The sequence below is a fragment of the Bombus huntii genome, chromosome 3, assembly GCF_024542735.1.
Source record: "Bombus huntii isolate Logan2020A chromosome 3, iyBomHunt1.1, whole genome shotgun sequence".
NCBI lineage: Eukaryota > Metazoa > Arthropoda > Insecta > Hymenoptera > Apidae > Bombus > Bombus huntii.
Genome location: NC_066240.1, coordinates 12,897,411 through 12,919,362, shown reverse-complemented (window position 1 = coordinate 12,919,362; position 21,952 = coordinate 12,897,411). Strand labels below are relative to the sequence as shown.

General features: G+C 37.0%; 1 protein-coding gene across 3 annotated transcripts in view; it reads left to right on the top strand.

Annotated features, from left to right (window-relative positions):
* The window catches only part of LOC126863503 (uncharacterized), a 99,068-nt gene that overhangs the window by 40,427 nt on the left and 36,689 nt on the right, over window positions 1-21,952 (top strand). The window lies entirely within an intron of this gene.

The window sequence follows — 21,952 nt, the reverse complement described above, 5'->3', positions numbered from 1 at the left end:
CTTAACTTCAGCTTTTACGCGTTTAGTTCAATATTATGGAAGCGTTGGTAAGGGTTCGTTCGAACGAATCAAACTAAAATTCGTTTGGTATTTGACATTTCAACCTCGTGTGCTTTGGAAATGTCACATTGTCTGTGTTTCAACAAAATATATACCAACGACTTTATGGAACTTTTGCTTTCGTTTCGCTTAACAGTATATTACAATGCACACTCTGTCATGGAAATGAGCGTAGCATCGTTTTATGGTTAAATACTGCTTACGAAGAAGCAGGACGATGTAGCGTGGCAAAAGGAACTCGAGACGAACTATTAATCCTAGAAAAAGGTCGTTTCTTTGATTAGTCGAGGAAACGCGTAAAACCGTGACTCCAAGTCCTGAAGGGAGAAGCCGTTGGGAGATCCGATGCAGCCATCGTCCAATGGCATCCATCCCACTGTGTCTGCACGCATGCGTGTTCTTTGTGGCTATGCACACACGCATTCACGCACGTGCCGTCGTGCACACTGACACGCGTCCCTAGAGGGGAAATACAACCTACATATTTCGTCGAAGAATCGACCGAACTACCAGCGAACTAATACCGCGGCTGATGTCTCACGAGATCTTCCGATAAACCGACATAAATAAGATCATCCACGTTCAAGTAAGCGTTGTAGAGTTTAGTTGGAAGGATAAACTTCTTTAAAAGATACATACATAATTCTTTAAGATTGCTGGTTAGGAATTCTCTCGTCCGAATTTACTTGATGACCATCCATCTTTCTTTCTTCTGCAAGTAAAAGAACAAGACTATATCCATTCTGAAACGTTCGTAGCATTCGAATTTTATAGATGATCTTTTTTATATTAAATGTTACAGAATTTAAAAACAACTTCCAAAAAATAATTGTTTAAGATATATTTTTAACTTTCATCTCGTAATTGTTGGAAGGTTTGTCCAAGAGCAGCCTTTGTGTACAGATTTATCGATTTATGACTCTTGTTTCGGTTCATAAATATGGTGGTTTGCGACTGTTGACGTCCGACAGTCGTATTTCCAAAAACGTCTCCGTTCGAAGACGTTAGGCCACGCTCGTATTTTAATAACCAAGAGGCGACTATATCGCGTAGTTCGCAGATTGACATGTTCGTGCCCGCGAACGACTCCGCAGATTGGGCCTGAAGCGATTAATCACGAACATTATCTTATCGCGAGTTGAATGCTCCTATCAACGATGCGTCGCAAGCAATCCTCCGCTATTGCAAGATTGTGCAACATCGTGCGGAACATCAGGCTAGATCCACCAATAATGCAGAAAAGCGACGTTCCACTTTGCATTAGGCCCGTTTATTTCATCAAGTAATTTAAACATTCGCGTTTCAGGCTTATAATTAAGTTTCTTATATTTAAAATTTTTCAAATTGGAAAAGTACTTTTTATATTCTCCATACCCATTTCCTTGTTCTTGTCAGTCGTATTTTATTCGATGTATCTATTCGTTTCTCAATTGGCGAATTAACAAGACTTAATAAGAGACTTATTATCTCATAGAACTATTTGTCTTTTCTATGCTAAATTCAAACACATATTGATTACTACTAAACTCAATTCAATTATTCAGTTATAAAATGTTCGTTGTTTCCCAACAACAAAATCTAGAGTTATCACAACATGATAACATTACGATCCAGTGATAACGTAACCATAATAGGCCGCTACAAATTCGTTCCAAACTGAAATTTTATGTGCTTTTTTCCAATAGTAAATCTTAAAAATTACCATCAACGCAATGGACATTTATAAAACATGCTTAATATCTAAATTTAACAAACAGTTAACAAACGGTTGTCGCAACAAAGGATTCAGGAGCGATGAAAGCGCCGCGTAACTACAAAACCATCAATTTGGATAACGCAAGGTCTTGCCATACTTGGCTTCGAATTCCCTAAGTAGGCAGGTATGCGTATGACTAACAGTGTCTCAGCGAGCAGGCGTGCGGCTCTCTCTGTCCTTGTTTAATGCCTGTCGTCGCCTATAACTCTATCTCTCTCACACTCACGCTCTCCCTTACAATTAGCTGTCGGAAGTATAGGAAGGATTACTCACCCAAGCACATTGTTTTCATTGTCCCGTGATCTCGGAATCGATAGGGTCGAAAACAAAAACGAGGAAAGGACGTTTAGAGTTTATGGGCACCTATAACTTCTCTTTGAAAATGGGATTAGTTACATCCTGTACTAAAAAATTCTTAATTAATTTGATGCGATCGATACTTTATTAGGTATATTTCTACGAATTGAGGCTATTAAAATTTCGATAGTTCGGAGTGACTTTGAAGTGATCTACATTATCCTTAAATATCACCGATACTTTTGATTTTTAACGGCACGTTGAATTGATGAATTTGCTGTACATATTGACGAAATTGGTGTACGTAATCTTTTAACCCTTCGCAGTTCAAGCACCATTTGACGTTCTATCTCAATCAGTTCATACTCGATTATCTATTTTGAAAATCTATTCATAATTGAAATGAATTTTTATATTTTCATTTATTCATTCACTCGGTATCATCTCTATTAGATTAATTTGGAACATAAAGAATACAATTGTTAAAGCTGAGAAGAATCGAGTGGAATAGAATAAAATGGAATAAAACAGAATGACGTAGAATGTAATAGAACGTATTTAGACATATGTAGAACCACGAAGGGTTGAGGCGTGTTTTCATCAAACACCAAGTCTTTTGCAAAAGTGTTGTCGGCCATCGAATGCGTAGCTATTTAAACAGCTGCCCCGCGGAATCTCGCATTTGACCTATAATTAAATGCGCTATTTTTCGCCGCACGCCGATTTCACTCTTCGTGTGTTCTCGAGAGTTTCTTCGAAAATTGCGCGCTCGGAAGGTCACAGACGGAACCGAGGAATGATCGAATTTTTCCTCGAAGCTTTTTTTCTCTTCTCGTGAAATACGCGTTTACTAGACTCGGTCCAGTTTCGTCAAAAAACGTTACTTCCGGGAATAAACGAACGTTCCTCGTAAATTGGAAATGGCGGAGGGACTTGACGAAATTGGGCCTGATGTTTGCTGGCCGGGCAGTACTCTTAGAATTTACAACACTGTGAAAATACCGCGCTTCAGTGTCTGTGTATATTCAGTGACTCATTTTATTAATTTATCTTATATATGTTCTATAAAATATTCACAAATGTCATTAACATTGTTCATTAACACATATTATTAACATAATATTAATCTGAACGTAACTAACATTAGCAATATTTTTTAAATTTTCGATAGGATATCAAAAACACATTTTTCATCCGAAAATCAAATAAAAAGATAATTTTGATATAAGATTGGTTAACAATGTATCGAACTTAAAAAATGCTTCTCTATGCAAGATGGAAAATGTAACTTATCATGTTCTTCATCTATAAAAATTATACAATGCAATGAATATTTTGTTTAAAAAATATAAAATATATCGAACAGAAATTTAAGAGGTTAGATTATTCTTTAGCTCTCCTGGAGACAGACAAACATGGACAGAGACCGCTTCTGTTGCGAGCCCTTGGATTTGTAGTAACTTTCTTATCGTTTCCAAGGATTCATCTCTGGATAGAGGAATTCGATGGAGATGGAGGAAAACGGATCGTATTGTACGCGCGTGCGAGACCGCAGAACCCTCGCGCTCTTTCTAATCAAATATTTCGCATCGTTAAGATACGCTTAACGAGCGAGAGGGGCGATTTATTTTCGTCCGCCTTGGCAGTGTCTATCATAACATGATTAACTATTCGCCAGCGTCAATTCCCTCTAACCGCTAGCTGACTAACTCTTTGATTCTTAATGAACCGAACAAAACAGTAATAACCCTGTCAACTTTAATACTGTAATTCCGTGCAGGTTGTAGTATTGTTTATTTTATCTCCAATGACTTACTGAGAAAGTATTACGTTATTATCACATAGCTGAAAGTATTTGAACGCTTACAAACATTTTTTATCGATATATATACTATGTGTTATACAATAGACTTAGAAATTATATTAGTACTGCGGCAAAATATGACTGTTATGATTATACGTATTGGTAAAGTTTGAAAGTCTGCAATATATAGAAGTTACACAGGGCCGCAATTACCATAAGGCGCATTAGCTTCAAGCAGGGAGCCTCGCCCTTCATCGCGTTACATTTTCAAACTTAACTTTAAACCTTAATTAGGCCGCATAATAATGTTGTGCCCAGTACTTGCAAAAGTACGAATACAACCTTAAAGTTAGAAAATATTTAGTGTCAGTATATAGAAATCAGCAAATGAATTACACAGTCAATTATTGATTATATTAATAAGCTACAATTTTTGGTGGAACCATCTTTAATGCTTATTATATGTTGAAGATGGCTGTTCGTTCTATATACATACGAATTTTTAATGAAACCTGTTCCAGTACCTAAATATCTTGTTATTGCTGTATATATTTTCAGACTGATTTCAGATTTTACCAATATAATAATGTTAATCGAGTCTCATTACAGTACTAATGAAATTTCAAAATATTTTATTAAAAACACAATACGCACAAAAAAGTTTTTTTATTGGAGATGTTGAATGAGTTGTTGTAGTACTATCTAAAATGCTAGTCAAATATGCCCAATATACTAGTTAAACGTGCACGTTTGTAAATGTTATGAACTGAATTTTCACAATTCCATAGTAGTTATCGATCAGTTGAAAGCATTGATATACGAATTGGAAATATTTCATTGCAACTGTGTGATCCAATATGTAAAGTTATAAATATACTGCAGATGTTTATACAAATTCATATTTTTGAGGGTATAATTAAAAAAGTACAGATTCGATAGAAAGTCGTTTTATCCATCAAGTATTATGGAAAGTACTATATTTCCAATATTTTATATATTTTTTCATATTATGTACGTTCTATGCAATTCTGCACTTTCCAGTTTCCTGTGAACGCAAAAAATTCCGCGGTCAACTTCTCAGGTAGAAGTTTCCCGTTAATAGTTTGGGTTAGGTTCGATGGCGGTTCGAAAAGTAACGTTCCAAGATGGTTGAACGCATCAAAGCAGAGCAATCGGTGTCATAGAGTGGTATACTGCAGTCTTTATTTTCAGTGACACCGGTGTCTATTTTTAACTGGCTTTGGCCACCTTCGAAAGCGCCTCCTCATCGAACATTGAATTCGATGTATCGATACTTTAACCTCTTACTATTGACCGTGCAATGTTATTAACCTATATTTTTCACTCAAATGATGTTTACGACTTCCATTCCATAACAAAACGCAAACGAACATATACTGGCTTACGAAAATATTTGAACACTGATAGAAATCTTGTGTTAATAGATTATGTGCGTTATACAAAACCTTATGAAATTTCATTTGCATGATAATTAAACAGGATCATCATGATATAGAAGTTAGAAGATATTATTACGAGCATACATTTCACGAAGATCACCTATAGTATTTGAACAATCTATTACTCATTATACATTAATCAGCCGCAGTATCTTTAGCGAGACCAATTTTACAACTAATTCTATGTTTGTGACCATTATTCATGTTGTATATTAATTCCTTATTAAATAAATACGTATATGTTTGCAATAAATATATTGTAGCTTCTATATATGTTTTCGAATTGATTTGAAATTTGATCGATATAAATAACCATGACAAGCCCTGTCTCGTTAAAGTGCTAATAAAATTTCAAAAAGTTTCGTATAACTAACATAATATACTCATCAAAATTTTCTATAGTAAGTATGTACAAATATTTTCGCGAACCACCATAAGCATCTATTTTTGTATTGACCCATCGGATGGCCTTAGGTAACCCTATATTTAATAAACACACATGATAAATACATGTAATAATTACACATGATTTATACTCATCAAAGTATGTCCTCTATGATTGCATCTATGCGTCACCTACGTGTATATTCAATTTAGAGGAAATCAGTGGAACAGAGTAGTAAATCTTGCGTGTACGTCAAAGAAATGAATCCATTCTTTCATTAGCGTGCGGTTGCGCTGGCAAACGTAACCATAAGGTGGTATAGACATAGCACAGAGTCTCGCGCGGCTCTCCCGTATCCTTTTCCCGTGATTACAATGCAGGGACGTACGATCGGCGGTACTGATAACAGTGTTTACAGAATCTGGCCTGGCGTTATCTTCGCCAGCTTCCGCAACGTCCGTGCTTCTTTCATAAACTCACGCGGAATTTGTTAACCTTCCATTTACGTTGCTTGACACAGATTAGCGAGATTTTCCTTAGCTAACCTCTATTTTAACCTTTACGACGAGTAACGACATCCGCACCATTACCACATACGCGTAGGTTTTTTGAAGTTACTAGATGGTTATTTGTCGTGTTTCTGTAGATATTCTATAAACGGTGGTGGTCAAAAGAAAGTTACACACTGGAAAGTTTAACTCTGTGAATGTTAATAGCTTTTGCATTAAATAATTTCTACTGTTTCCGCGATAGTAACATATTTGGGGTATAGTTACATTTATTCATCGCTGTTGTCAAATATAATGCCATTTTGCAAAATTATGATGCCTTTCCGTAACATTTATCTCTTAAACGTGTAAAAAACAACTTGTAGCTTTTATGTTCATTTTTAAATCTGTTTTGAACTTTATCGATACAATCGATAGTCGATAGTCGATAGTCGAGTCTCATTACAGTAGTAGTTTCAAAACGCACGATATACATATTCGTAAAAGGTTTTTACAAATCCTCAAATTCTTTCGTGAGCCATTGTGCGTAAGTGAAAACTATTATCCTTGCACAAAGATGATGTTATAACAAAGAATTTCAGAATTGTTTGAATAATTCGTTGATCGAATAAATGCCTAAAGTTTTTACGCATGGCATAAAATTTGATCGCGATATGATTTATGAAGTTTAATTACCCTTTAGCGTTTTACTTTTAAGGTTATATACCGGCAGTTGAAGGGAGGTTTGAAATTTGAACAGTCCAGATATGATCAAAGGTAATCTCGTGAAGGAAAAATTCGATTCGACGCATGCACTGGTCGTTGCTACAAAATTGAAACGCGAATAAGCGCTCGCAAAACAACCAATATACGCTCTGATAACTCCACGTTTTCCGATAGGTTAGGTCAGGGACCAGAGTAGAGACTAGAGACAACCTTTCGAATCTCGATATGTATCTATCTATACGATCTTTTTTCTGTTTTCATTCAGTGTTCATTGCCACGGGATGAGGATACTTTTGTTTTCTTCGACAGATACTTTGTTTATAAAATGTCAAAATACTGTACACACTTCCTGAAACGTTCTTTTATAGAGAACAAATTTGATCGATTATTTTATGATTTATTACTTATTCGATAACATTTTAAACATCAAACATAAAATATTCTTACACCTTCAGCAATACTTTACATTTTGTATATCACAAGCTACAACCAGTATTAATAAATATCTTCGGGTAACATGAACGAATTTAGTAAGAAGAAGCAGACGATGTTTTAAAAGCAAATTTTACTATCCGACGTAAAGGCTGAAAAATGATAAAAGACCAGTTTATAATCTAAAATTTGTAACTTGTCAATTGTCAGTAATATTGCTAGTTGGTGAATTACTGTGCAATGATCATATCGCTAATTGGATTCATTATCTCTTATCATGATGGTTACATAACCTCTACATTGACGATTAATACTGTTGCTCTGTAGCGCGGTTAATATTCGTTTTTATTCGATTGAAAACTCAATATCGCAACTTGTCTGAATTCACTATTATTGTTGTTAAATTATTGCGCAGGGGGGCTGTGATATTTTAAAAAAGGAGCGTAAAATACCAAAGTATTTTGTAAGAAATTCGTCGATCGTTATAACACGATATAAACATGACGCTGAGTCTCTAATGAAAACGGTCGAACGCAAGTGGAAAGCCGTCCTCCGTGTCGCCTCTCCGGCTTTTCTTCTCTTTTTTCCCCTCGCTCGTTTCCCCACCCACCCTCACTCGACATTCTCCCTCATTCTCCTTCTGGCTCCATCGACTTTTCTAGGGATCTCACGGATAATGTATAGCTTTCATTCCTAAACCATACAACCCATGTTCCCGCCGACTCGTAAGTTCTAATAAACAATAACTTTGGTTTGCAGTAGTTGCGTGGAACATTTGCATTTTTCTTCCTCCCCGTCATTTCTTTCTTTCTTTCTGAATTTGTAAATGAAACCGAGGAGATATTATGCGAGTTTAAAATTACGACAAAAGATGCAAAAGTTGTTTGAAAATACAATGACGTGCGAAAGTATTGGAACACTTATAGTGGAACGTTTTCATGAACATATGCTGTAGGTTGTATGAAATATTTTGAAATCTTAGTAGTACTGTTATAAATAGACTGCGAGTATCTATACAGAAATATACAGGAATTTATTTCTTATAATGGTACATAAAGAGAGTAGCAACTAAACAGAAATTTGTTTTTATATATTTTTGCATATTATACTCATTCTGTGCTTTTTTGTGCATTTTTAAATTTTCCCTATATACATAAAAATCTGCAGTCTAGCAATTAGGCTCGATTATTGTGATTAAAATTTTGAATCAATTCGACAAATATACATACATATATAGAAGTTAAAAAGATAATTATTGCAAACATACTTTTATACTAAAAAATTAGTATACAGCGTGAACAGTGATCTTAAACATACAACCACCGCTAAAGATAGTGACCCAATGTAGTGGTTTATTAATGTAATGAATAATTCACAGTTTAAAGATTTTGATTATTTCTGTGAAGTGTACGCTTGCAATAAATATCTTATAACTTCTATATACATTTTTAGATTCGTTTCGAATTTTACCAAGACAATCATAATCGAATCTCGTTACAATAATAAACTTCTAAGACGTTTTATATAACATACATAATATATTGATCAAAAATATACAATTTTTTAAATACTCTACCGAGCTGCTGTATAAAAAGTAGTTTTATGAGAAGAAGATGATAACCGTCGATAAATCAGGGTATCGATTAAGAGTACAAATTAAAATGTCGATTTTACAAAGCGGAGAGGTTAGGATCCAGTTTCGTCCAGCGCAGACGGAAAGAAGTGAAAGTTAATTTTTAACCGGCCGTTACAAAAGCATAATTGCACAGTTAGCCAATCGGGCGATCATTGTTTTGAACGGAATGATAGATGCCATCAAACTATCATTAAAGTTGCGGTTACGTAATTGACTCGCGTCGAGCGTCGGAGTGGTTTGCATCTTTCTTGCGGATAAGCCCGTATGTGTATTAATGTGTAACGCTACCACTGCTCGCTCGTTATTAATACATGTCGAAGAACGTGTGCCAGCGATCATGATTTATTGTCAGTCAACCACTACCATTTATGTGTACTCTGTCAAGATTAACTTCTTCGTTGGAAACGCATTCATCACTTACACAGATCGTAATTAATGTCAGGCTTTAGTTGATCATCCAAAAGAATTGTATTTCTATGTAGTATATGTATTTTCTTTTTCAATATGCAGTAGCTCCCGAAAGTACTATTTGAAAATTATGTTGTTATCATTATCATATTTATCATCATTATATTATTGAAGTTTAAAATAAACCTAGAGATAGCCAAATGTATCTAAACATTTTAAGGTTAATTATCCATATTACCTATATAGCGAAAGCTCTCGATATTTAGCGGAACCATTTTTAAGACTCATTATGTATTTAAGATAGGTGTACATAATACACATATACTAATTTTTTACGAAGTGTCTTCTAATTTCCATATACATTTTCAACTCGGTTTCAAACTTTATCAATATAATAACAATAATCAAGTCGCACTATAACGCTAATGAAATTTTAAAATGTTTTAAACAACGCATACGATACGATTCGTAAAATTTTTCTATGTTAGATGTTTCAACACCTTCATGAGTCGCTCTATATCGATAAAAGTGAAAGGTGCTACAAATTCTACGTTTGATCCGAATCTCTAAAAATACTTAATAAATTCATTCTCAACGTATCTCAAGTACTTTTAAGTTTCGTCAGTCATGAAAGCACGCGAATGTTTCAGTCGAACGCGACCTTAAAAAAATGAAAAAAAAAAAAGAAAAGAATCAGGCGTTTTTGATAGCGTGATTCAGGTAATACGAGCGCAATAGCATATCGAGCATGAGACCATCCATGCTGATCGATCTTCCGGCATGGCGCGACTAACTGTGAAAAGCTGGTGGCGCCGACAGCGCCGCCGTCGTCGTCCTCGTTCTGTCTTCATCGGTTTTCGGTGTAGTTGGTGTCGTTTCGTTCGTGTAAACACAGTGTGCGGTGTGTAGTCGTATCGTATCCCTCCTTCTCGCGACCTCCTCCGATAACGAACGTGTTTTACGCACCACACCAAAATAATCCGATTACCGGGCCAAGCTGGCCTTTAAAAGGCGCCTTCAAAACGGGAAAAGGGCGGGAAAAAGGGAGGTCTTTAACCTCTTTGACTCGCTTTGCCTGTTTTACCTCCGATTCCTCGTCAAGTTTTAATGAACTCGTCCTAGCCAGCTTCGCCTAATCAGATTCCTCAATTTGGAAAATCGCCAACTTGAACTAAATTCCCATGACGTTTTAGTGTATTAATTTATTATTATTTATTTTTTTAAATTCATCTCCCCTCCCGATTCGTCAATCTGTGAAATCAGAAGCGCGAACTGGATTCCCTTAATCCAATAACCGATTACTCATTTCTTAAATCACAAATTTCTACGATTGTAGAAAATTATCAAATAAAAAAATAATTTAATTTTCGTGGAGATTTTGATAGGCATTGCACTAGAAGCTAGATCTCTAAATAAAGAGATTGTATCCGAGAAAGAGATATTTTATTTTACGTAAATAATAATATTTCAATGTAATAGTGTATTATTTATTTTTTTATTTTCTTTCAAAATTCATCTTTTGCCCGGTATTGAAAGAATTTCAACAGATTCCGATGCATTCCGGGAATTCTCAACCACCGTAGAATTTCTTGGTCTACCTGAACACCGTTTCCGGTTTGTTCACGCGATAAGAGTCAGGAATTTGTGTTTTAATCGATGGCCCCCGCGGAATTCACAACGACGCGGTCGAGTTAATAAAACGTTTCAATTATTTATCGACCCTGCTCGCTGAAATTAACGAGTCGCTATTCGATATCGGATATTCGAAATAATTGCCATTGTGTCCTCTAAAAAGCCTCTGGATTTATAGCGTCTTCCGCTGCACGAATTTTCAGTTAATTTACATAACGTTAGGTGAATGTCGAACTGGTAAGGTAAGGATCACTTTTAACGCGATCTGTACCGAGATCGAAGCTTCTCCTCTGGAATGTGACGTTCCTTCTTTTTCTTCTCTTTTTAATACATTCATTGTTCAGTGAGCTTAGCAATGAACGAGATCTTCAATTTCCAATTTCTTTACGTTACCATATTTCTCCAGAAAGTTCACGATTTTAAATGCACTTTTATGTCTACTAATACTTTCTAATATTGCAAATAGAAAACTACAGAGGGAAAAACGCGATAAATCACGTTTCCCGTCGTCTGCAGCAAAACAATTTAGAAACTCAGTACTTACATATCCTTTTATTTAATTTTTAGGCTAACCATATATATATTTCTCCACTGTGTCATGACTTTAAAAATACTGCTCTTGCCAGAATATTAATGTGCTGAAAGACATTGTGTGTCTCAATATTTTGATATCTTTGTCTTCTTCAAATCTTCGTCGATAATATCAACTGTAATGTGATATTGAAATAAAAGAGATCAACAGAATTATACTTGTTTTTGTTTTTAATTAAATTATAAATACAAATATTATAATTATGTTTTATTTAAAAAAAAACGCCTATTAATACTTAAGTTATTGATGTCTAAGTTAATTAAGAAATTTAGAGATCATGAAATATTGTTTTATCTTCTTTAAAATTCTTATAGAGAATTATAAGCAACGGTTAATAAAATGGATGGTGATTTGACGTTGGTTGGACATCATTTTTAAATGAAGCGCGCGCCTGAACGATCAGGAGAATAGAGGAAGTGGCAAGTGGCAGGTGCGCGCGAAAAAACGACCACGACCGATATCTTCGGAACGCCTGTTTATCGATTTGCCAGACGACCGTGTACAATACCTCTTACTACACAACCTGTGTTTTCACGAAGAGCACTGTGATCAGATTTCGAAAGATCGTGACTTGTTTACTCGGACGCTACTAAAAAATAAGCATCGACTAACTGTCATTTTCTGTCTCCTTTTAATTACATCTTTCACGCATCTGTTTAATGTTATGAAATTAAAATGTTGAATTTTCAATCGAATATAAACAAATTTTAACCACGCCAAAGACAAACATTATTTAGTGGTCACTGTAGAGATTATGTGACACTTGTGACAGGAGATTATAAAAACTGTAAGATTCATATTAGGGATATCTGGGCTGTTCTACAAGATTTAGGTTATAATTTTCTTCCTTACGATTTTGCGATTTTTTATCAAATAGGATAATCAGATGATTTATTATTTTTAGAATCTTATTTTTTTTTATTATCAAATTTGTTAATGCTATGCAAGGATTGCCCGGAAAATTGACGATGAAATTTAGGAAAAGTTTAAAAGTATTATACTTTTGTAGGAAGGTTCTCCTTTCTTCTTGAACACTTTCTATTAGCCAATGCCAGATTTTATTCCTTAATCGCTACACTTCTACGTTCGACTGCAAGCAGTATTTGTTAGCACATTCAACATACGGCACATAAAATCGAAGAGGGGTTCCTGGTGGCAGAAATCGATCTTTCTATAACGTGTACTCATTTATCCACGCGTTATACGTAAGAAAATAGGAAATCCCGATGACGCGTAAGTTCATGTCTCCCGCGTTGAAGGTGTTAAGCAGTTTTTTTTGTAAAAGTACATAACAAAATATGATGTAATAAAACGATTTCTCAGAAAAGCTACAAGTCCTTGTAACTTGTGACTTGTAAAATTTCCCCAATAATATTAACTCGATTGTCCAAGGCGGCCAAGGATTGTTCAAGTTGATAAATGATGTAATATTAATACTTGAAAAAGATATTAAGGAAAAGAAAAGAAAGAAGAAGATGGCGAGAGAGGATTTAGTGATCAATTAGCAATAAAACAGATTGCAGGCCTTGGAGAGTTTACAGTTCTCGAAAGTCCCAGGCCCTCTATCAGTAAAAGAGGTTAGTAGCCGTGGTAGAAAATAGGGGCTGGCACATAGAGAGCAATGGAGCCGAGGTTCCATTGAGAACCGTCAAAGCAGCCCCTACAATCACTGGTGGAGGCAGGTCGAGGGTGCACCTCGGTTAACCCCGTATATACGCTATTCGAAATAATAATTTCCCACGTGTTATTAATCCATTGTACGCTTCGCTCTCCAGCAAACAAAATCTTCGATACCTCGTGTTGATTTAATTTCAACTGTTTACGTCCATTGCCGTTCGACGCGATAAAATTGTGGTCTTCTTTCCTTCTTTACCACTAAAGTGCGGTTACTTATTATATCGTTTATCTTACATAAGGCATTTACATAAAAATATTTTTTCTTGTGAATACATTATGTGTGTCGTACAAAACATTTTGAAATTCCATTACTATGTCGCTGTGTAACGAACTATATAGAAAATTGTCACTCATAAAAATCAATGATTCGTCGTCGGTCTCTGAAAGTTTAATAACGCAAGGGAAATGCAAAAAGGACGGGAGAAATAGAGAAATGGTAGCAGGAAGGAACTAAACACGCTTTCCAATATTTACGAATAACCGCACCCGATTAACTGGAAAGCCGAAAGCGAACGAGTGTTTGAACCACTGCCTGGAGGGGGCGAATTGACCCCCGAACCGCTATACACGCTTAATGTAACGCAGGCCAGTGAATTACAAAGTGACCCAGCAATCATAGTCAAGAATAAAATGTAATTGCTAACCTTTCGTTTAACGTATTATATTAAATAAACCGTGTCTAAATTAATCATATATACGTCTTTATGTCTATACATTTATATTAAAGAAATATATATATGTCGGAGATGAAAGGTCATCGGGGCTTCCCTTTTGGAATGTTATGAAAAACCCCAATAGCCTAGCCAGGCTAGGTTTTACTTGTACGTGGAGTCATACGTGTATCACATCGCATTCGTCATTCCGTTGATCGTGGATTCGTTATCGAAGCTGAATTCGTTGTCATCGACATCTCGACCATCCGATCGCCGCTATTACTTGTAGCCTCTTGTAGTGACCACATTTGTACCAATAAATATCAACTATAACCGCGATGGTAAATTCGAGCGAAGGTTCGTCAAACGCCCAAAATTCTAACCTTAACCCGATATATATATATATATATATATATATATATATATATCTTATTATCCCAAACGTCTAAAATAGATTAATAATATGAGTTATACAGTCTAGAATTAATCAAGTAAAATTCAACTGATATTGTCTAAACTTATATTTAGTCACCAAGCGACATAATATTCAGAAAATTAACAGTACTGGGTCTATTATATTTCCCACCTCCTCATGTTTTTAAACACATGTCACAAAGTCAATAAACAGAGAGAGAAAAATCATGAAGATTTGGTGCACGGTAATCTGATTAGATAGAAGTGGTGGCTGAAAGGAAGGATCGATAAGTTGGCGAGATAATCGGCGAAAGAATCACAGCGACTTAACCTATAACGTTTAGTGGCTCGGTAAAAGATGCGAACTCCTCGTTGGGAGCTCGAGAAGCCTTCTACTAAATCTTAGTTCAATAAACACTCTATAGAGCGTGTTACTGGAATTACCCGGCGTTAGTCGGCTCGCAGATTAGTCGAGAGCTTAACGATCCCCCTGAGGTCCGATGGAAATCGACCGTACGACTTGTTATTCAGGGAATAAGATGATCGCGCGTCATTAATTAATTTCCAGAAGCCAAAGCATTTAACTCTTACTATTTTTTGCGTTAATCTTCTCTCTGTTATCGTCTGAAAACTTCGATTAATATAGAAGCAACGACTACATCATAAAACAAAAAAGGTAAAGTTCATAGCGTTTTTATTGTTGATTTTTATCAAATCACGAAACGTTCGAATAAATACCGCGTATAATGTGGTCTCGCCATCGTACATACATCGCGATCTAGTCTAAACAAAACTTATTTGAAAACTTATTCGTTATAGATGACGCAAAGTCTAATTCTAATTCAGTCTTTCTTAACCGTTTCTACGAATTTTTCGAATGACCTAATGCAACATGTTAATCGAATAAAGTCGAGTGCCAAATCGATAGAGGTTAACCAAAGACACAGGGCAAAATAAAGGGTAAATTCGGGCGTGTCAATCGGATAAAAATGATGGGTGCCGGTGTAAGTGGTTAGTTTCTGTGCAGAATGCGCATAGAGAATTTTGAAACATCATAAAAATCGATCGGGCCACCTCCTCCTCGGTTAAACCGGCTGTTCACAGATTGCCGGTCCACACTGACACGCCGAGAACGCAGCAACTGCGTTGCCCGTGTGCTCGTACTCTGGCGGCAGTAAAGAAAAAAACAGACGAATAAAGGCCGAACAAAGAGGGAGGAAGAGAATCTATAAGCGAAGAGTGGATGTGAGCCCGAGTGGGAGCGAGAAAGGTGACGAGAGAGATGGCAGAGTCAGTGTGGCGGAGGGACAAACTGAATCGATGAATAAGCTAGAACGAACGAGACAGAGAAACAGAGGGAGAGGAATGTCTGACGATGGAGCGAGCGAGAGAACGGAGTAAATATAATATAACCGGGGGAAGGAAAGAGAAGGAAACAAAGTGAACGAGAGGAGTGTGTAAGCTCATCACTCAGCGGAAGAAAAAGGAGTGAGTTGCCGATCGAGCGAGCGAAATGAAAAGGGTGGAAAAGGGATGCATTACCTGAAGAGAAAGCGAGACGGCGAATCAAGTGAAAGAAAAAGAGTGGACGCGTGCGATGAAAAAGAGCAGAGGAGAGTAACAGAAAATGAGACTTAATGAGAGGAACAAAAGTGTGCGCGTTAAAGAGGAACAAAATCATATGAGTTAACGAGTGAGACAAAAGGACACTTCTAGAAAAAGTAACGCGAGCAAGAGAGAAAAAGAGGGGAAAAAGGAACCACGTGACAATCGTACAAGGAAGAACGGTAAACGAACCAGAACAAAAAACTTTCTTTCTCTGTTTTTCCCTTTAGAAGAGAGGGCCAGAGAAAAGAGGAGTGAGAAAAGCGATGGTGAAGTTCGAGGAACGAAGTAGAGTAACATTCAACCACACGTACTCGTCTTTCCCTTCTCCGTTCCTCGCACGTTCTCCCCTCTCCGTTCTCGCGACGAACCTCCACCTCTACGAAGCGAGAGAATCTACTGTATTCGCGCTCTACGTCCGCCCGTGTATTCGAGCTTCGCGTATTCGTTGCAAACGGCACACCGTTAACGGTACATCGCGTTCGTTACAATTATTACAAACATTCGACTCGACTACGGTTCGCCTCCAGCGTAATGGCTAACCCTGATGGCACGATACCGTGACGAGTTTCGAATTCCTATCTTACGTGTCATCTATGTACTTTGATTCTTTGTTAGATTTCGATTTTCATACTTTAAAATAGTAGAGGTTAACTATAACATTGACGGTATGATCGTTAACGATCTTCGCTGGTGGATAACGTAGCTTCAGCCGCATCTTCCTTTCCATTTTTAAAGGAAGAAAGATCTAATTGTTTATTCATTGGGCTAACAATACCGAGGAAAATACGATTGCCGCGGTTCCTCGACATTCCTCTGATTTTTTGCAAATTATTTGCCTCGAAGTGTCATCGATATTCCGTATTTCCGACGCATCTTTCGAGCGGGAACGATATTCACTGGAGAAGGTGGCTTGCAGGAGAGCTGGTCGATCGGCAGGAATTAAAATATCGAGCGTCTCGAATAGAGGAGCGCGTTCGGGCATCGAGCGAGACGAGAGCAGAGAGACAGAGACGGATAAACCAACAACAAGGATAGAAGAGTCGAGTAGTCCTGGCTTACTCTGTCCTTCTCGCTCTTTAGACTACGTCGAAACCTCTTTTCGTCCCTCGCTTTCCTTCTCTACTCACCGGCCACCGAAAGAAAGATAGAACTCCTTTTTGTCCTGGGACTGAATAATCCTTGTCCAAACGATTTTAATCGATGTCTTCTGGTAATATTATTGAATGCCAATCGACAGATGATCCTTTCCTATAACCTTCGTCGCTTCTGATTTGACAGATGTTACTCCAGATTAGAAGTTACTATTATAAAATTTGGGCTCATTTCATATGTCTAAAATTACTGGAAAGATATTAAAAATTACTCTAACACTGAAATATGCATTAAAAATTTGATTTAAATATTATCTTGTAGCACGGATTACGAGTAAAAGAATAACGTGAAAGCAACCTGCAATCCTTCGTTTGGAAGTCCGGATCTCTTCCGAACAATTTTGCACGTCCAGTACCAGTTGGAGGTCGTACTAGAGATATTCTCGTCCTCCATGTTGAACCAAGACTCTTTATTCATGCATTTTATCAGCTGACCTAATTCATCTGATATATTAAATTTTCAAAATCGTAAGAAATACATAAGGCAGCGAAATCATGAAACAAGAAATAGGATAAAGGCAAGAAGAAACGAAACGAAAAAAAAGCAGAGGTAAATACAGTTTCATATAATACGTACAATATAAACATTTTCAGATTAGTTTCAAATTTCATCAGTATATTCATAGCAGTCGTGTTTTTTTATACATAGTTATAATGAAATTTTAAAACGTTCATATAGTACACACGATATACACATAAAAGTTTTCTATTGTAAGTTGTCAAAATACTTTGGCGAGCTACTATATATGTGTGGAAAAACGCGAGTCAGGATTCGTTCGTAGTGAAACGTTGCCATGCTGGTGGGAGCGTTGTACTCTGGCTGTCTTGTAATTGAACAGACACGAGCCACCGAACTTCCTGAGTCCGTTTCAGCCTGAGGGAGAGAAGGATCCCTATTTCTGGTCTGAGTTTTAGGCCCGATTCTACAAGCTCGCCACACCGGCCCAGGATTAGACGCTTGTTTGTCCTCGCTGTAGCATCCTCGGGTTTTGGTTAACCATTTCCTTAGGTGTCACTATTTTTATTCAATGTCACGCCCGTCATTTTCGACCACTGAGCCCCTACACAACGGATCTACGCTTCGCGTCTACGTTAGAATTAAGAAATTTCCGTTGAATTTTGAAACTTTGAAATTTGCTCGCTTCAAGAAATTTCTTCAAGATCTGATTTTTATTTCTAAGACGTTATTCTACTCATAGGAATACTTTTAAGAAAATGTTGATGTTTGGAGACAGAGTGGACTAAATATAGAATCGAGGAATTTTTCTGACGAAAGCCAAATATAAGAAACGTTCATATGTGTGACATCGGTTGGTTTATCGTCGAAGGTTGCTTTCAAGGTTAGGGACTGCTCGTACTAATTTATTCAGAGATATTCATGTGATGAAATGTTTTATCACTATAATATATAAGTATTTAAATGCTTTGTTAAATTTTATAAATCTTGAAAAAAGTATAATAACAGTCGCTCATATCAGGGGATTGATAAATTGTTATTGATAAGAAATCGAACAGTTGGGGAATCGTCTATTCAAAATGTCGAAAAGTCTCTCCTATTGGATCGATTCTATAGCGCGAGAAGGAGAGAGATAGAGATAGTGGACTGAAAGTAAGTAGAAGCTTTGACTGTGTCTCCGTGGGATCGTGGCGGGATTACCGAAGGGTTAAAGGGGTTAAGCAGCCAAGACCTTTCGAATTCGAGGGGCCCGATAGTACCTAGCCATGGATAGATCTCTCCCTTTCTTTGCAACTGAACTCCGACGACTTGGTGGGAAACATTGAGATTTAATATCTGGAGGAGGACGTGGCCAGTAGCAGAGAAAGGAAGTTTATCGTAGAAAACGTCTCGAAAGTAGCTGAACACGCCATTCGTCTTGCAACTGAGCGCACCCTGTCGTGTGTACATCAAACAATTTCAGATTCTTTGTCTTTCGCACTCAATAATCTTCATTCTCAAATCCAAATCTATATTTTATTGAATATTTAAAGAAACTGAAGATTATATAATTAATTATAATAATGGAATATTTTTAAGTTTTTTAAATTGATAATTTTAGACATTTTAAATTGATAATTTTAGACATTTTAAATCGATACTGTAGGTTAACCCATAACTGATATTGCTGGTTCTATGAAATCCTAGGTATTTTTACTTTCGCGGTATTTCGTGATTGCTAGCGAACATTTTTGTCTACCATTTTGATAAAATGGCCACCATTCAGTTAAAAGTGGCCCACTTTTGAAATTTCAAATGGCTGTGTTCCTTTGAGGAATTTCCAAAGTAAGATAAAACACATGATAATCTTGTAACAACAAAATACGCCTTTTGCCTGTGTTTCGGGATTCGAAAGAGATACACAGCTGGAATCAGGAATTTCCTTGAAGTTTGATTTTCATGTTTGGCCTCACCGACCTGGCTGCTAACCGACAAAAATTGCAGCGTACTCACGAAGGACGGTCGAGGAAGTGGAGAAGGTATATAGTAATGGCAGAGCAACGCTAACGGTGAAAAGAGAGAACGAACGAACGAGCATACACGATAGAAGAGGATGGGATACATTCACGGATAGGAAGAGGGGGACAGGGGCCAAGGAGGAAGGGAGGAACCCGCGCGAAGGGGAAAACGACTCAACTCGGAACTCGTGTCGTAGCGGTACTCGTTTTCTCCTCGGCACCGCGTATCTCGTTGCCACGAAATTGAATAACCGCGATATACCGTGGCCAGCGCACAAAGTTACACTTGTTCAAGCTCGAATTTCTCGACCTCGAATTCAACGTGATTGCAAAGGAACGTCTTGTTTTTGAAAAACCGAGAGCAGATCTAAAGAGTCCCTTCAGCTTCATCTATGCCTAAAGTAGCGATTTCATTTTGTGAGAATTTAATGAATGTTTTGTCCAATTAATACTTTATATACGTATGTCTTAAAATTGATTTCTTTCTTTTTATATTATAGTTCGTATTCGTTAATAAAATTTCGACAATTTTGGAAAGCGTATTGATTAATGTTGTCAATTAGATCCTAGATATTGTTTTTCTTCTTTTTCCAAGTGAAGAATCTTTGGGAAGCGACAAATAAACAATTTAAGAATACACAAATATTTAACGCAGTTCATTTTCAGTCCCGATTCGCATCACGTTACGATCATACACCTTCTCCCACACCCTCGCCTGTCATTACTTGTACAGTACACGAAACTCAAGGGAAAAGGCTTTCCCCACTCGACCGGCTGGCTGGTTAGGTGCTTGGTCACGTGTTGCGCGATGCGAGTGCGCGCCAGTCAGAACGTCGTTGACCGTTCAATGTAGCGGGTCGAATCTATCATACCGATACATATTCCTTCTGCTTTGATATTGTCATTATTTACAACGTGATCTACTATATTCTACAATGTAATAAGACATCATAGAATTATACAGAAGAATTGCACAATAGATTATAACTGCGCAGTACTATAAACGCATTATCAAGGTTAGATTCGATCCATTGTATCGATCGTTCGTCAGTGTTCTGATTTATAGACGCTTACGTCAGTATGACATATAATCTGATGCTCGAACACAACGAGTAACGATAATGCATAATCTTATATCATCCATGTATGACTTCTGTGATATTATTGATATTAGAATGCGTGTGATCTATCTAAATACATATTTAATATTTCTATCTATAAGAATATAAATATATTCATGAGGGGCTAGATTTAGCAGGTGAAGGCACGGTTAACGACTGTAGTCGCGCTTCGTGCATTCTGGTTCTACGGTCTTGGCATCGCCGGAGCCGAGACTCCATGTTCTATAGGCGCCAACAAATTACAAGGGACGACTTGGTCGAGTGTGTACCAGGCGCGCAGGTTTACGAAGAGCTGTAGAGCTGTTATAAGTATCTTTTCACGAAAACCAAATATGTGCATACAAACCATCCAATTAGACTTATAATATCTATTTCAATCAATGTAACATAACAAATACAATAACAAATAACCTTATTATTTAGTTCATTTAAAAAATAATTATTCCACAAACAAAACACAATTGATGCATAAAAAGAAAGTTTCAGTCTAGGATTTTCAAGACTAAAAATAAAGTAAAAATGGATGAACGAAAGAAAAGCGGGCAAAGTCGATATCGCAAAGTATGTCGGACCGAAGCAAACGAATACCGCTAGGTACAAACAAGTACGGACTCGGTGCGTCTAGTTTGCGCCGTACTGCGCATCGTTCCACCTCCTTGCTCCCCCTCCCTTAACCTCCACCTCCTACCCCCTTCGACAGCTACCTCTCTACCCCGATCGACCCTTGCTCGTCCTACACAGGATAACTTTCATTCGAACAGGCTAAAACGTTACGGCATAACTTGAGACAAAGGGCGTACTGAAACTTGGTCCCGTAACCGTTTCATTCGAAATAGAGTTCCTTAATAATGCATCCTCGAGGAGGTGATGGTTACACCGGTTCGGTACAGGTATCCTTTGCGAGTTTAGGATAATTCACATCGCTAAAGGAACCCTTACCTGTACCATTGTTAGTATCCTTGACCTGACTAATACTTAACGGCAATTAGTATTAGGAGAAATTCCTAATCTCTTTGCTTTTAATCTATTCAAAAATATAAAAAATTTCATATTTGGAATTTTCGGTAATCTGACAAGTTAGATGATTCGTGATAAAGCTTAGAATGATTTACAGTCGCCGTGTGTGTTTTGCATTACGGAACTATAAAATCCGGTCTCAGATTTTAAGCCAAATATCGATTAGCGGCTGCAGAGTTTC